Source organism: Phyllobates terribilis, unplaced genomic scaffold (genome assembly GCF_046119375.1).
Source record: "Phyllobates terribilis strain yellow unplaced genomic scaffold, ASM4611937v1 Scaffold_30__1_contigs__length_15301838, whole genome shotgun sequence".
In the NCBI taxonomy this organism is placed as follows: Eukaryota; Metazoa; Chordata; class Amphibia; order Anura; family Dendrobatidae; genus Phyllobates; species Phyllobates terribilis.
Window position 1 is genome coordinate 5,821,263 of NW_027362790.1, and position 17,228 is coordinate 5,838,490.

The window sequence follows — 17,228 nt, forward strand, 5'->3', positions numbered from 1 at the left end:
TGTCCAAGTGTGGGATCACTTGTCTACCAGGCACTCGGCATGGTGGGAGGAAGGAGAATCAGTGTGAAGAATATGTGGTCCAGACTCACGGCTACTGAGATGGGACCATGTGGAAGACAGGGTGGTGGTGGTGGCAAACTTACTGGAAGCATTATCTGCTATCCAAGAAACAACCTTTTCACACTGCTCTAGCTTCAATAGTGTTGATCTGTGGCCCCCTAGAAGTTCGGACAGGAAGTTAGTTCGAGATAATGTGGGTGTTTTTTGTGCTCCCTCAGCAGGCACAATTTTATCTTGCCCGTGGCCTTGGCCTCTGTGTGCACCATTACCATCATGTCCACTTCCTCGTCCCTTGCCACGCATCTTGCCCATTTTAAATGGACTATAATATTTGGCACGCTCCCCGAAATTTCAGGATTATTACTGCAGTAATATCGAATCACGTCTGATGACCATGGTTTTATGCAGTCACCTACTAGTACGGTATTTCTCAGCGACCAAGTCTGAATAGTTTTGACCAACATACACCTGCAAGACTTTAAATGGAGTGTAATATCTGATGTGCTTCCAAAAATGTCAGGATTATTACCGTAGTAATATAGGATCACGTCTGATGGCCACGTTTTTATGCAGTCGCCTAATTGTATGGTATATTTCAGCGACCAAGTGTGAATACTTTTGACCAACATACGCTTGCCAGAATTTAAATGTAGTGTAATATCTGATACACCCCCCAAATTTCAGGATTATTGCTGCAGTAATATGGGATTACGTCTGATGACTAGTGATGAGCAAATATGTTCGAAAAACAATCACCAATTTCAAATTCGGCATGAATATGGCAAATTGGGATTCATGATCGGAAACAAGCATTTTTTCTTAAAATCTGCAAAAATCAGTAACATTCGGTGAAAATATGGGTGAAATTATTTAACACTTTCGCTAGCATAGTGGTGGTGTATGATGAGCGGGAGGATGTTTGATGACGGAGGGGCTGGGAAGAGCTGACCCTTTTTTTTCCCCTAACTTTATGTGTGCAAATCGCGACTAGCCAATCAGGGCGCAGGAAGCATCCACTCTGTCCAGACACAAGGGCTTGTGCTGTTGGTTGCTGAAATCATATGTCCTCTCTATATGAAGCGCGGATATGTTGTGTCAGCGCCATTTCTGATTATAACAAGTCACAGATGCTGCTGCTGGACGCTGCTCCTGCATACCGAGAGATTTTAGCTAGTTAGATAGGCGGTTGCTTCTAAGTCTGATAGTTTAGATAACTAGTGTCCTGTGTGTCTGTGAAATCGACCTTCCAGCAGATTTTTTTTTCTTGTGCCATTACTGTGTTCCAGAAAAAGACAGCAGGGCCCATGTCATAGGACTTTGTTGTGCATTGTGCTCCATGCTTGAGTATGTCTTAAAAAATCTATTTTTTCACAATCTAATGTCATACACCAGGCCCTACTAGCCCACCTTCTAATTTTGTGGGCTTTAAATTCAGCTGTATGCAGAGCAATTGAGTGCAGAGTACAAAAATATTTTTTTTTCATTTGCTAATGTGATACAGCAAGCTATAAGAGCCCACCTTGTCATTTTGCGGGGGTGAAATTTAGCTGTATGCAGAGTAAAAAATATCTATTTTTTTCAGTTGCTAACAAGTAGTGATGAGCGAATATGTTCGAAATCCGAACTCCAAACTTAAGTTCGACACGAATATGGCACATTCAAATTTGTGATCGGAAACATGAACATTTTTTATTAAATTTGGGAAAATTGGTAACGTTTGCCAAATAAGTGTGGGAACTTGATCGCGGGCAACTACAGCATTTTTAACAGTTTGGCTAGCATAGTGCTTGTGTATGATGAGCGGGGGTATGTGTTAGATGAGGAAGGAGCTGGTGATAGCTCAGAACAGGACATATCAGCAGCGCGTTTGTAATCTTTTTTTTCCCCTGTAACTGTAAGTGAGGAAAGCGCGGCTAGACAATCAGAGCGCTGGAAGCATTCACACTGTCCAGGCACAAGAGCTTCTGCCATTGGGTGCTGAAATCACATGTCCTCTCTATATAAAAAGCGGCCATATTTCCTCGGCGCCATTTTATCCATGTCACAGCCGGTGACAGACGCTGCTCAGTGTGCTCCTCCTGTTTAATGAGAGATATTAGCTAGATAGATGGGCGCTTGTTTGGAAGTCAAATAGTGTAGATAATTCCTCTGCTGCTTACCTGCGAAATCGAGCTTGCAGCACATTTTTTTCTTGTGCAATTACTGAGATTCAGACAGAAACAGCAGGGTCCATGGCATAGAACTGTGTTGTGCACTGCTTGTATTGTGCTGTATGCACAAGTATCCCTTCAGTCTGTTTTTTCACTTGCTAATGTGATAAAACAAGCAAGCCCTTGTAGCCCACCTTTTGATTTTGTGGGGTTGAAATTCAGCTATCTACAGAGCTTGTCAGTGTAGAGCACAAAAACCTTTTCTTTCGTTTGCTAATGTGACAGTGCAAGCTATATTAGGCCACTTTGTCATTTATTGGTAGGTGAAATTCAGCTGTATGCACAGTTAAAAAAAAATCTGTTGCTAGGCACAGCAGACAAAAGATTTTTTTGTGTTGCAAACATGATACACTCTGCTATAAGCCACCTACTATTTTAGTTGCATTGAACTTCAGCTGTTGTCAGAGTAAAAAAAATATATTTTTTCTGTTGCTAGCCAAACTACAAAAAATATTTTTATCTGTCGCAAACATGATACACGCTGCTATAAGAAAGCTACTACTTTAGTGGCAGTGAGCTTCAGCTGTTTTCAGAGTAAAAAAATTTTTTTTTTCTGTTGCTAGCCAGAGTCCACAATTTTTTTTTTCTGTCACCAACGTGTTACACTCTGCTATAAGCCACCTAGTCCTTTAGTGGCGGTGAAATTCAGCTGTATGCAGAGCTTCTGCAGGGTAAAAAAAAATCTATTTTTTGCTGTGACTAACATGATACAACAGGTTAGATCTGAGTTTGAAATATCTTGGAGCACATATTCTATGTTATACAGGCCTCATCCACAGTCAAAAAATACTTTCTTCGATTCCTAATGTTATACAGCAGGGGACATCTCAGTTTGAAATAGTTTGGAGAATACCTCATATGTTATACCGGCCTCATCCACAGTAAAAAATACATTCTTCTGCTACTAACGTCATACACTAGAAGACATCTCAGGGTGCCAAGGGAGGGTGGTTCACTGCGATCGAGGGAGGTTGGTGATACCAGAAAAACTGTTAGTGAAGATGCAAGAGGCGAGGAACAAATGGAAGAGGAAGAGGTGATGGGGGCGAGCAACAGTCTGAACATGAAGAGGATAATCATCCCCTCTCTGTTTTTCATGTTTAGCAGGAGGAGACAGAGGAAGCAAGCATCAGAATTACCCAGCTACCAACACAGCATGGGCTTTAAACTCATTGAAGAGCCCGACATACGAGTGGTTTTTTGCTGCACTATCTGCAACATGATTCCCATATAGTTATGATTCGAAATAGTGCTGACTACTGGGTTGCCACTCTGTTAGAGCCACGTTATAAGAGTAAATTTTGGCAGATGCTTCCCGCCCTGGAAAGGTACCCGCGAATGCTGGAGTATGGAAACACGCGTTTACATAACCTTAAGATAGGTTTTCCCCAAGACAGCAGTGAAGCACACAGAGTGCATCGCAGCTCTACACTTCCAACCTCCGGCACGTCAATTCGTCATCACCAAAATATTAGTAGTAGCAGTAGTGTAAGTGGCAGAAGCAATTTTTGTGATCCCTTTCACGCATTTTTTAGTCCGGCTCATGCACCAGCACAACAGAGTACAAGTATGACACGTGGTGAACGACTGGAGAGGATGGTGCTCTCCTGATTGAGTCTCCATCTATTGGGTTTGGCTGTAGTGGAAGAGGTGTCATTCCTAATTCTACAATTTCTACTGTACTGAAATTGATGCCATTTTGCTGCTGTCTGCCACTAATTTTTGGAAATATGGAGAATCCTGATTGGGTCTCCATCTGTTGGGTTGGCTATAGTGGGAGAGTTGTCGGTCCCCATTATACTACTTCTACTGTAGTCAAATTGGTGCCACTGTTTTGATTTTAGGCCCTAATTTTTTTAAATGTGAACACTACTTATTGGGTCTCCATCTGCTGAGTTGGCTGTAATGGAAGAGGTTTTGGTCTCCATTAAACTACTTCTATTCTAGTGAAATTGATGCCACTTCGATGGTGTTAGGCGCTAATTTAGGGAAATGTGAACAATCCTGGTTAGGTCTCCATCTCCTTGGTTGGCTGTAATGGAAGAGGTGTCGGTCTTAATTACACTATTTCTACCGTAGTGAAATTGAAATCCTGGCCCCCTCCACAACTAATAATATCAGCCCTCAGCGGACCCAGAAACGGCACATCCATAAGATGTGGCAAATCTGGCACTTAGCCTTGCTCTTCCCACTGCCATGTAACGCAGGCGAGTGTGGTAATAGGCTTGGGGTTCATGTCAGCCTTGTATTGGTGACTGACATGAAGCCCAGGTTAGTAATTGAGAGGAATCTCTAAGTCTATTATTGAAATAAAATTGCACACGGTTTTAATAATTTATTTTTCGCCTAATCCGTTGAAGCCCTCGTCTCCTGAAAAAAACAAAAATGTAAAACAACCATATCCCTCACCTGTCCGCCATTGTGACGTAATACAGTGTGTCCCACGGCGATCCGGGTCACTTCTACAGCAACCACATCAATCACTGATGTGACTGCTGTAGAAGACAGCACTATACACTGACAGGAGTGTAATCATCTGAAGATTACCAAAGGCTTTTATGTGGCAATGTAGTGCCTAGTGTCAGAAAGCTGGGTTTGCATTCTAGGTCATGGGTCTTTCACCATGACAATGACCTCAAAGATACTTCAAGAAGCACCCAGAAATGGGTGGAAACAAAGTGCTGGAGCGTTGTGAAGTGATGAGTCCAGATCTAAATCCCATTGACCACCTGTGGAGAGATCTTAAAATTGCTGTTTGGAGAAAAATATTAAAATCTGAGAGTCTTCAGTGATTGATACCTTTTAATAGCTAACTGAAAAGATGGTAACAAATTGCAAGCTTTCAAGACTACTCAGGTCTCTTCATCAGACATAGTATAACACAAAACCTGCAGAGTCACATACAGTTATATGAAAAAGTTTGGGCACCCCTATTAATCTTAAGCTTAATGTTTTATAAAAATTGGTGTTTTTGCAACAGCTATTTCAGTTTGATATATGTCATAACTGTTGGACACAGTAATGTTTTTGCCTTGAAATGAGGTTTATTGTACTAACAGAAAATGTGCAATCTGCATTCAAACAAAATTTGACAGGTGCATAAGTATGGGCACCTCACCAGAAAAGTGACATTAATATTTAGTAGATCCTCCTTTTGCAAAAATAACAGCCTCTAGTCGCTTCCTGTAGCTTTTAATGATTTCCTGGATCCTGGATGAAGGTATTTTTGACCATTCCTCTTTACAAAACAATTCCAGTTCCTGTAAGTTTGATGGTCGCCGAGCATGGACAGCCCTCTTCAAATGATCCCACAGATGTTCAATGATATTCAGGTCTGGGGACTGGGATGGCCATTCCAGAACATTGTAATTGTTCCTCTGCATGAATGCCTGAGTAGATTTGGAGCGGTGTTTTGGATCATTGTCTTGCTGAAAGATCCATCCCCTGCGTAACTTCAACTTTATCACTGATTCTTGAACATTATTGTCAAGAATCTGCTGATACTGAGTGGAATCCATGCGTCCCTCAACTTTAACAAGATTCCTGGTGCCGGCATTGGCCACACAGCCCCAAAGCATGATGGAACCTCCACCAAATTTTACTGTGGATAGCAAGTGTTTTTCTTTGAATGCTGTGGTTTTTTGCTGCCATGCATAACGCCTTTTTGTATGACCAAACAACTCAATCTTGGTTTCATCAGTCCACAGGACCTTCTTCCAAAAAGAAATTGGCTTCTCCAAATGTGCTTTTGCATACCTCAGCCGACTCTGTTTGTGGCGTGCTTGCAGGACGGCTTCTTTCGCATCATTCTCCCATACAGCTTCTCCTTGTGCAAAGTGCGTTGTATAGTTGACCGATGCACAGTGACACCATCTGCAGCAAGTTGATGCTGCAGCTCTCTGGAGGTGGTCTGAGGATTGTCCTTGACTGATCTCACCATTCTTCTTCTCTGCCTTTCTGATGTTTTTCTTGGCCTGCCACTTCTGGCCTTAACAAGAACTGTCCCTGTGTTCTTCCATTTCCTTACTATGTTCCTCACAGTGGAAACTGACAGGTTAAATCTCTGAGACAGCTTTTTGTATCCTTCCCCTGAACAACTATGTTGAATAATCTTTGTTTTCAGATCATTTGACAGTTGTCCTCTTCAGAGGAGATTCAAACAGGAGAACAACTTGCAAGTGCCCACTTTAAGTAGCTTTTCTCATGATTGCATACACCTGGCTATGAAGTTCAAAGGTCAATGAGGTTACAAAACCAAAAAAAGGGCTTTAGTAAGTCAGTAAAAAGTAGGTAGGAGTATTTAAAGCAAGAAAATTATAAGGGTGCCCATACTTATGCACCTGTCAAATTTTGTTTGAATGCAGATTGCACATTTTCTGTTAGTACAATAAACCTCATTTCAAGGCAGAAACATGACTGTGTCCAACAGTTATTACATATATCAAACTGAAATAGCTGTTGCAAAAGCACCAATTTTTATAAAACATTAAGCTTAAGATTAATAGGGGTGCCCAAACTTTTTCATATAACTGTATTTATACACAACAGGGCACAGGAATAATGCAATAGATAAGACAAGTGATATGAAGCAGAACTATCAGTATGGGAGAGGGAGAAGCAGTTGTGATGGTGAATATTAGAAGAGTTCATAGATAAGGAGTGTGAAAGTTTTATTGTCCTGTGATTGAGGTCTGGTCCATGATTGTGATGCCCCCAAACGGTTTGAGGAGCCCATTCCTTAGTTGATGTAGAAAGACATAAATAGAGATGAGCGTTGTTCTACTCGAACTGTTCGCCAATCTCAAATTCGAGCTGTTTTGGGCGGTGTTCGAGCCGGTCGGCGAACACGAACAATTTGAGAAAAATTCGGCTGTTCGAGGTTATGTTCGATAACTGTTCGTGCACCAAAATCATAACTGGATTTTTTCTCAGTAATGATGAAAATTAATGTTAATACGCAGTTTGAGTGTACAGCGGGGCGGGGGGAGGGGCAGGGGATGGATCTCTGCAGGAACAATGAAGATCTCCATTTTTTTTTCTCTTTCCCGCATTTACAGTGGGGAGGTGCAATCTGTCAGCCTATCAGCAGCGCACACACGGAGCGAAGTGCTTTTTTTCACACAAGCAAGGGCATGTGTGATTGGCAGTGTATGTCACATGTCCTTGCCCTATAAGACCAAGCCATTTTCCCCGTCGCCACCATTTTCTCACTGCTGCAGCTGCGTGTTAGACGGCACCGCTGTTGCTGTGTGCGCTATACCTTGTTAATTTCAAGCCAATTTTCGCACAAATATACAGATAGCTTGGGAGTAGGGAATAGTTGTGATTGCAGTCCTTTTAAGGACTAGGTTACAGCATTTCCTACGACTTTTATCAGGCAGGTCTGTGCTCTTAAATAGATAGATTGTGGGAGTAAAGACTAATTGTAATTGGAGTCCTTTTCAGGACTAGGTTACATCAGTTCCTATCAGTTTTTGCCAGGCAGGTCTGTGCCAGTGCTGTGCAAGTTTTTTTCACAGCATTTGGCTGAATCTAGCAAAGCTAATCCTTTTTGGCCTATTGCAGAGTGTGTTAGTCAGTGGAGTAGCCTATCTGTGTTGCAAGATATAGCACCTGTGTATAGAATACCAATTTTTTTACTGCACCTAGTGAAGTAAAATCTTTTGGGCATAGCATCATTCTATTAGTCCATCTATACTGACCTCCATCAGGTTGCAAACTGAATATAATTTTTTTCTGCATCTAGCTCTGAAAAAATATTTGGGCTTCTAGCAGTGTGTGGGACTTGGTCTATTAGTCCATCTATACTGACCTCCATCAGGTTGCAAATTAAAAATAATTTTTTTCTTCATTTAGCTCTGAAAAAATATTTGGGCTTCTAGCAGTGTGTGGGACTTGTTCTATTAGTCCTTCTATACTGATCTCCAGCAGGTTGCAAATTGAATATAATTTTTTTCTGCATCTAGCTCTGAAAAAATATTTGGGCTTCTAGCGGTGTGTGGGACTTGGTCTATTAGTCCATCTATACTGACCTCCATCAGGTTGCAAATTAAAAATAATTTTTTTCTGCATCTAGCTCTGAAAAAATATTTGGGCTTCTAGCAGTGTGTGGGACTTGGTCTATTAGTCCATCTATACTGACCTCCATCAGGTTGCAAATTAAAAATAATTTTTTTCTTCATTTATCTCTGAAAAAATATTTGGGCTTCTAGCAGCGTGTGGGACTTGTTCTATTAGTCCATCTATACTGACCTCCATCAGGTTGCAAATTAAAAATAATTTTTTTCTGCATCTAGCTCTGAAAAAATATTTGGGCTTCTAGCAGTGTGTGGGACTTGGTCTATTAGTCCATCTATACTGACCTCCATCAGGTTGCAAATTAAAAATAATTTTTTTCTGCATCTAGCTCTGAAAAAATATTTGGGCTTCTAGCAGTGTGTGGGACTTGGTGTATTAGTCCATCTATACTGACCTCCATCAGGTTGCAAATTAAAAATAATTTTTTTCTGCATCTAGCTCTGAAAAAATATTTGGGCTTCTAGCAGTGTGTGCGACTTGGTCTATTAGTCCATCTATACTGACCTCCATCAGGTTGCAAATTGAATAAAAAAATTTTCTGCATCTAGCTCTGAAAAAATATTTGGGCTTCTAGCAGTGTGTGGGACTTGGTCTATTAGTCCATCTATACTGACCTCCATCAGGTTGCAAATTAAAAATAATTTTTTTCTGCATCTAGCTCTGAAAAAATATTTGGGCTTCTAGCAGTGTGTGGGACTTGGTCTATTAGTCCATCTATACTGACCTCCATCAGGTTGCAAATTAAAAATAATTTTTTTCTTCATTTAGCTCTGAAAAAATATTTGGGCTTCTAGCAGTGTGTGGGACTTGTTCTATTAGTCCTTCTATACTGACGTCCAGCAGGTTGCAAATTGAATATAATTTTTTTCTGCATCTAGCTCTGAAAAAATATTTGGGCTTCTAGCGGTGTGTGGGACTTGGTCTATTAGTCCATCTATACTGACCTCCATCAGGTTGCAAATTAAAAATAATTTTTTTCTGCATCTAGCTCTGAAAAAATATTTGGGCTTCTAGCGGTGTGTGGGACTTGGTCTATTAGTCCATCTATACTGACCTCCATCAGGTTGCAAATTAAAAATAATTTTTTTCTGCATCTAACCCAGCCAATAGTTTTGGCCTAATACCACAGTTTGGCCACTCAGCTCTGCTCGGTTACCATCCATTGTTTTTTTGTGCAAACAACTCCAGAGTTGTGAATTAGTTAACCACCAAAATGAGTGGAAAAAGGCCTGCTGCTGGTGGAAAGGGGAATAGGCGTGTTGGGAAGGGGAAAAAAGGTTGTGTCCGTGGGGTAGGTGCAGAAGAAAGACCATCTTCCAGCCAAACTAAAATGTCTACTTCTTTTAGCGGACAATGTGATAAGATCCCTTTCTTACGGCCACGCCAATCGCTACAAATTCCAGATGAGGCACAAAAACAGCAGGTGCTTCAACGGATATCAAGTGCTCCTTTAAGTGGGCTCTCCTCCACATCAACTTCAACATCACAAATACTCCAGTCCTCAAAGGTGTCACCCAAATCGCACTTGCTTCCTCACAGCTCCCAAATCTCCAGCTGCCCGTCTGAGTATGAGGTAGAACAGATGGTTGAGTCTGCAGAGCTGTTTACTCATACTATAGCCTGGGAATCAGAGGTCGACTCCAGCGCTTCTGTGAATCCAGACGAGGAAATGATCTGCACTGATGCCCAGAATCTTTATGAGTCGGATCCAGGACCAGACGCAGAAGGTTCTGACCATAATGTAGACCCTCATTCCCAAACTGTAACTCCTGTTGGTGGAGACAATGAGGAAGACGATGATAAGACTCAAATACCTGATTGGAGCGACAACTTTAGTTTTTTGTCAGGGCAGGAACAGGTTGGCTCTGAGGACGACGGGTGTGATAACGCACAGGGTGATGATGATGAGGTCGGAGATCCCACTTACTGTCAACCCACAGTCAGCCAAGAGATGAGGTCAGCAGAGGAGGTGGAGGAAGATGCTAGTGACGACGAGGTCAGGTTGCGCCTTCCTGGACAGAGACGTAGTACTGGAAGCACGTCAACAACTGCATCCTCAAACACAACTCTGCCTCTCACCACAAGTCGTGGTGGCTCTTCAGGTCGCATGGGTGCTAAGCCTTGCATAGCCTGGGCATTTTTTCAGATCGATAAAGATGACCCAACTCGTGTTATCTGTAACATTTGTCAGCAAAAGCTAAGTAGAGGCCAAAAAATACATAGTTTGAGTACTTCATGCATGAACCGGCACATGGACATGAAGCATAAGTTGCAGTGGGAAGCTCAGTGTGCTACAATGCGGTCTAGCCGGCCGGGCCAACCACCGTCTGCCATATCTTGTGCATCCGCGGCCTCTTCATCCTCTGTGACTGGGGGGACAGCAGTCACACCTGTTTTGGGGCGCAGACCTGCCACCTCTTTACCCGCAACAGCCAGCGTGATTGGCAGGTCATCATTTTCTTTGGAGGTGGTAACACCAGCTGGTCTTGAGCGCTGTCCGACATCGATAGCACCACCTTTGGATCAAGGCAACCTAACATGTCCGCCTGCATCTTCCTCACAGACCGGCAGTTTGCCGGGGACACCCTTATCAACCCCGTCTAAGCACAATAGCCAGCCCTCGGTCCCTCAGATGTGGACAAGTAAAAGACCATTTCCTCCTAGCCATGAGAAAGCTAAGAGGTTGAATTTCACCATCTGCAAGCTCTTGGCTACAGAAATGCTGCCTTTCCGCCTGGTGGACACAGAGGATTTTCGAGACCTTATGTCCGTCGCAGTGCCCCAGTACCAGATGCCCAGTCGGCACTACTTCTCAAAGAAAGGTGTGCCTGCGCTCCACCAGCATGTCGCACACAACATCACCGCTTCTTTGAGAAACTCTGTGTGTGACAGGGTGCATTTCACCACAGACACTTGGACGAGTAGGCATGGACAGGGGCGTTACATGTCGCTGACTGGGCACTGGGTAACTATGGTGACAGCAGGACAAGGGGCTGCTGTCCAAGTCTTGCCGTCCCCACGAGTTGTGCGTCAATCCTCTTTATGTCATTTTTCCTCCACTGCTTCTGCCTCCTCAACCTCCTCTCAGTCTTCCACCTGCACCCAAAGCCTGTCTGGTCATGCCACAAGCTTTCTAACTGCGCAGAAGGGATCCTGCACACCTCCTTACTATGCTGGCAGTAGGGCTCAACGTCATCAGGCGGTTTTTACATTGAAATGTCTGGGAAATGTGAGTCACACAGCTGAGGAGTTGTGGTCAGCTCTGGAGAACCAATTTCATAAATGGTTGTCTCCACTGGACCTGAAACCAGGGAAGGCCGTGTGCGACAATGCTGCAAACCTGGGTGCGGCCCTTCGCCGGGGCAATGTCACACACGTGCCTTGTATGGCTCACGTGTTGAACCTGGTTGTCCAGCAATTTTTAGCCCACTATCCCAGACTAGATGGCCTTCTGCAGAGGGCATGGTCGCTGTGTGCTCACTTCCGCCGTTCGCATCCCGCAGCTCAGCGACTTACATCTCTACAGAAGTCGTTGGGCCTGCCACTTCACCGGCTAAAATGCGATGTGCCTACCCGGTGGAATTCAACTCTGCACATGTTGCAGCGACTGTGGCAGCACCGACAAGCCCTGGTGCAATACGTTCTGACGTATAGCCTGGGCCAACGAGATTCAGAGGTGGGGCAAATCACGCTGGAGGAGTGGTCTCAGATCAGGGACCTATGCACCCTTCTGCACAGTTTTGAAATGGCGACGAAGATGTTTAGTGCTGACGATGCCATTATCAGCATGACTATTCCGGTGATTTACATGCTGGAGCACATGTTAAACAGAATTCGGAGTCAGGTGGTGGCACAAGAGGAGGTGGAGGAAGTAGAGGAGGAGGAGTTGTATGCGGAAGGGCTAACATCTGCAAGGTCCAGACGGTCGGCAGCACCAGGGCGGCAGGCATGTGAGGGTGGGGGAGATGATTTTACCAGGGCGCATGGTAGCAGCCAAACTAGTGAGGAAGGTGCAGGAGCCCAGGAAGAAGTGGAGGACGAACTGATGGAAGACTCATCAGATGAGGGAGACCTTGATCACATTTCTGTTGTGCGAGGTTGGGGGGAGAGGACAGAGGAAGGAAGCATGATTGTTACCTCGCCACCAACACAACAGGGACTTGGTGCTCCTGGATGCGCAACACACATGAGTGCCTTCTTGCTGCACTACCTGCAACATGACCCTCGAATTGTGAGAATTAGAAATAATCCTGACTACTGGGTTGCCACACTGTTAGATCCCCGGTACAAAAGTAAATTTGCAGAAATTATTCCTGCCATAGAAAGGGATGCACGCATGCAGGAGTATCAGCAGAGACTGTTGCAGAATCTTACATGTGCTTTTCCACAAAATACCAGTGGTGCACGTAGTGAATCTCACAGTTCCAACTTGCCAACCGTGGGACCGTCAAGTGTTCAGCACTCAAACCGTAACAGAACCACAGTATCTGCTGGTAACATCAATTTTGCGGAATCATTTCACCACTTTTTTAGCCCATCCTTTGCAAGGCCACAGGAGACAAGAAGTCTGACACATAGTCAACGCCTAGAGACGATGGTACAGGAGTATCTCCAAGTAAACATTGAAGCCACGACTGTGTCACTGGACCCTTGCTCTTTTTGGGCTTCCAATCTGGATAAATGGCCGGAGCTAGCCACTTACGCCTTGGAGATCTTGTCATGCCCCGCAGCCAGCGTTCTGTCTGAACGTGTGTTCAGCGCTGCTGGTGGTGTGCTGACAGATAAGCGCACGTGGCTCTCCACTGATAATGTAGACAGACTCACGTTCATAAAGATGAACAAATCATGGATCCGAAACGACTTTTCTACCCCTGTGTCATCCTGGGGAGAGTAAAAGCTTGATGATTGGTTAAAATCACCCTACCAACCGTTTTAAGCTTTCAAATTACTAATCATGTTTATCTGTATCTTGACTGGAAAATAATTTGGGCTTTGTAGCAGTGTGCAGCACTGATCCTATTAGGCCATCTATAATAAGCTTCACCAGATTTAAAATTAAAAATAATTTTTAGCTGCATCTAGCCCGGAAAATAATTTTGGGGCTCCGAGATGCGCAAGACACATAAGTGCCTTCTTGCTGCACTACCTGCAGCATGACCCTCATATTGTCAGAATTCGAAGTAATCATGACTACTGGGTTGCCACACTCTTAGATCCCCCAAACTTTTCGATCAACCTTTTCATTTTAATAAAGACCAAAAAAATGGTCATTTTTGAAATTATAAGCATTAGCAGGTTGTTAGAAACTGAAATCAAACAGTTTTCAACTCAAAACTTTATTCTAGGTGATGTTACATTTTCACATAGGACCCCTTGTTCGAAAGGAGCTTCTGAACTCTCTCGTCCATTGAATTTGTCAGGTTTTGGATGGTTTCTGCTTCAATTGTTTTGCATGAGGACAGAATACCCTCCCAGAGCTGTTGCTTAGATGTGAACTGCCTCCCGCCATCATAGACACTCCTTTTAATGATGCTCCAAAGGTTCTGAATGGGGTAGAGGTCAGGGGAGCATGGGGGTCACACCATAAGTTTGTCCCCTTTTATGCCCATATCAGCCAGAGATGCAGATGTTTTATGTGCAGCATGAGATGGTGCATTATCATGCAGAAAAATGATCTTGCTGTGAAATACACGGTTCTTCTTCTTGAACCATGGCAGGAAGTGCTGTTTGAGAAAATCCACATACATTATGGAGTTCATCTTTAGCGCCTTCAGGGATCCTAAAGGGGCCGACAATCTCTCTCCCCATGATTCCAGCCCAAAACATTACTCCACCTCCTCCTTGTTGGCGCTGTAGCCGTGTTTGCGTGGGGTGTCCATCAACCAGCCATCCTCCACTCCATTCATCTGGACCATCGAGCGCTGCACGGCACTCATCCGTGAACAAAACAGTTTTGAAATCAGTCTTCATGTAATGTTTGGCCCACTGGAGCCGTTTCTGCTTGTGTGAAGTGGATAGAGGAGGTCGACAGGATGGCGTATGCACAGCTGCAAACCTCTGAAGGACCCTGCATCTTGTTGTTCGGGGGACGTTGGAGGCACAAGCAGCTTCAAAAACTTGTCTGCTGCTATGACAAGGCTTTTTTGCCGCTGCTCTTTCAACCTGACGTAATTGCCTGTAGGAAAGAGTCCTCAATTTGCCCTTATCAGCACGCACACGTGTGTACTGTGAATCAGCTAAACACTTCTTGATTGCCAAGACACTTCATCCTGATCATCGCACAATGTTGATTGTAGTCATGCCTTGACCTAAACACTCCACAATTTGTTGCTTCTCAGCAGCCGACACATCCTTTTTCTTTCCCATTTTGGCAGAAAATGTAGGCTGCTTAATAATGTGAGAGAGCCTTCTTAAGTAGTCTTGCCTTTCATTGGACACACCTGCCAAACTAATTAGCACAGGTGTCTGCAATTGCTTACAGTGATATAAAGAGCCCTGACACACATCACCATCAATGAGTTTAACTGACAAACAAATTCTTCCCTTATCACTCCTAAACACTTTTTGCATAATAATTTGGAACGCGGTGTACATGTGCTTTTCCACAAAACACCAGTGGTTCACGTAGTGAATCTTACAGTTCTAACTTGCCAACCGTGGTCTGTATGGAATTGTTCAATAAAGGGCCCAAAATTAAGATAACATAGATGGGAGAGGTCTCTATGAATAGGAATTCCTAAGTATTTGATACCCTGTGAGGGCCAGGCAAAGGGAATGTTGGACTGGATGGAATCCTATATGGATTTAGGGAGGGAGACATCGAGGGCCTCAGACTTCGCTGCATTGATTTTAAAATTTTACCATGTAACAAAGTGATCTATTTCAGCCATAACAGCAGGGATGGATATATGTGATTGAGTGATATATACTAGGACATCATCAGCAAATAGAGAGCACTTGTACTCGGTGCCTCCCACCTCAATCCACCTAATATTGGGGTTATGGCGAATTGATGAGAGCAGGTGCTCCGTCACTAGGATGTATAAGAGAGGGGACAGAGGACATCCCTGCCTTGTCCCATTGGTGATTGTGAAAGGTGATGAAAATGTTCTGACGCACCCCCTGGGCCTTGGGACACCCGGAGCAGGACCCTTTTTGGTGGATGCTGGTGGTTGTAGTCTTCGTGGCGGCGATCCGGTTCCGTGGCTCAGGGCGGTCAAACCAGTGGCGGAACTATTTATGTGGTTTTGATGTTTAAATGTCCGACTACGCCACCCGTGGATTGCGGTCAGAGTGAACCGCCGCTACAGGGCAGACCGCTAAGGCTGGTGTTGTGGGTGCAGCAGAGCGTAGCATAACTCCCCACGGGAGGAGTATAGCCTCAGGGCAGTGTATGCGGAGGATGGGGGTGATGGTGCAGGGCAGCAGCAGTAACGACACGGAGTCAGTGATGCAGTTCAGGGCCTTTACTCACAGTTCTTATTATCCAGACCACGTCTGCAGGTAACGGCTGCCCACGTCGTACTGTGCTCACCGGGTGAGGGGCTCAGACAACTCCCAGATAACTTTGGAGCGCTTCACAGGACCCCCTTTGTGTGTCCTTTGTCTGGCCTTTCTTACCAACACTTCTGTCCGGCTGCCTCGGGCCTCCTCTTGGTAAACTTGGCGCCAGTTTCCCTGACCCTATGTGGTGCCTTCCTAGTGGGTGGAGCAAGGGGCTGCGCCACATAAAATGTCAGAGCCTCCGGTTTCTAGCTGAGGGTCGTTTCCTGCCTCCACTAGTTCGGGGACCGGTCTCCCCCTTTGGCCTGACCCCTCCACGCAGGTGGATTCGGGCGTGCGGTGGCGACTCGCCCGTCCGCACCCCTGGGATCCCTTCATTCCTCGTTCCTGGAGCCTTCTCCGCTCCTCTTCCTTCCTTCTCCCTCTTGCAGGCCTGGGCCTCTGTTACTAGGCCCGCCTCCGGAGCAGAGCTCATGCAGAGCCCCTGCTCCCTGCCACTTCTGCTCAGACTTCTCTGCACTGAACTAAGATGGTGCCCACCTTTTATACTCCCTTCTCAATGCACCCAGGAACTGCTTCCTCCCTGCTCCTGCACTGCAGGGTTCCCCTTCCTCAGTGTTCCCTCCCCCCACTCCAGCCAGGGACAGGGACTGTCGTGCCCATCTCAGGGGCATATTGGTCGCCCTGCCCCACGGCAATGTGGTGTAATGCATGCAGGTGTCGGGTCCTGATCCACACTCCATCCTTATCTGAGAGTGAGATATCACACCTCTGGGTGAGGTGCAATACGTCTGTAGCAACCGAGCCCTCGGTGCTACAGTTCCATTTATCTTCAGCCTAGGTGACGTATTGTGATACAGGGCCGTGATTTTGGCTAAAAAAGGGTCCCCTAGACCCCTACCCCAAGCTTTTTAAGAGAATCATATATGGCGTGCCAGGAGACTCTATGGAATGCTTTCTCAGCATCCAACGAGAGTATCTACTTACAAATTTTTAACTGCATCTAGTCCAGGAAATACTTTGTGCCTAGTAGCAGTGTCTGCTAGTCAGCGGATTATCCCGGCTGTTAAGCAAGCTACACCACCTGTAGTTTGGACACTTAATTTTTTCAAAGGAAATGCTTCGGGACCACGGGATACTTAGTGAAGAGCATCAGGAGGCACCCCAAGGCATAGGGGCTGGGACTGGCACTAGGATGCCTTGCGGTGGACAGCCGAGCTCGATCCTTATAAAAGCTTTTTAACTGCAGCAGCTTTAGTGGACGCTACTGGAGCTGGAATTACGCGGCTGCTGGCATGAGACTTGCCCTCCAATAGATCCTTGTAAATGGATTTAAAGTGTATTCATTCAAATTAGAGGGACAATTTAAATTAAAAA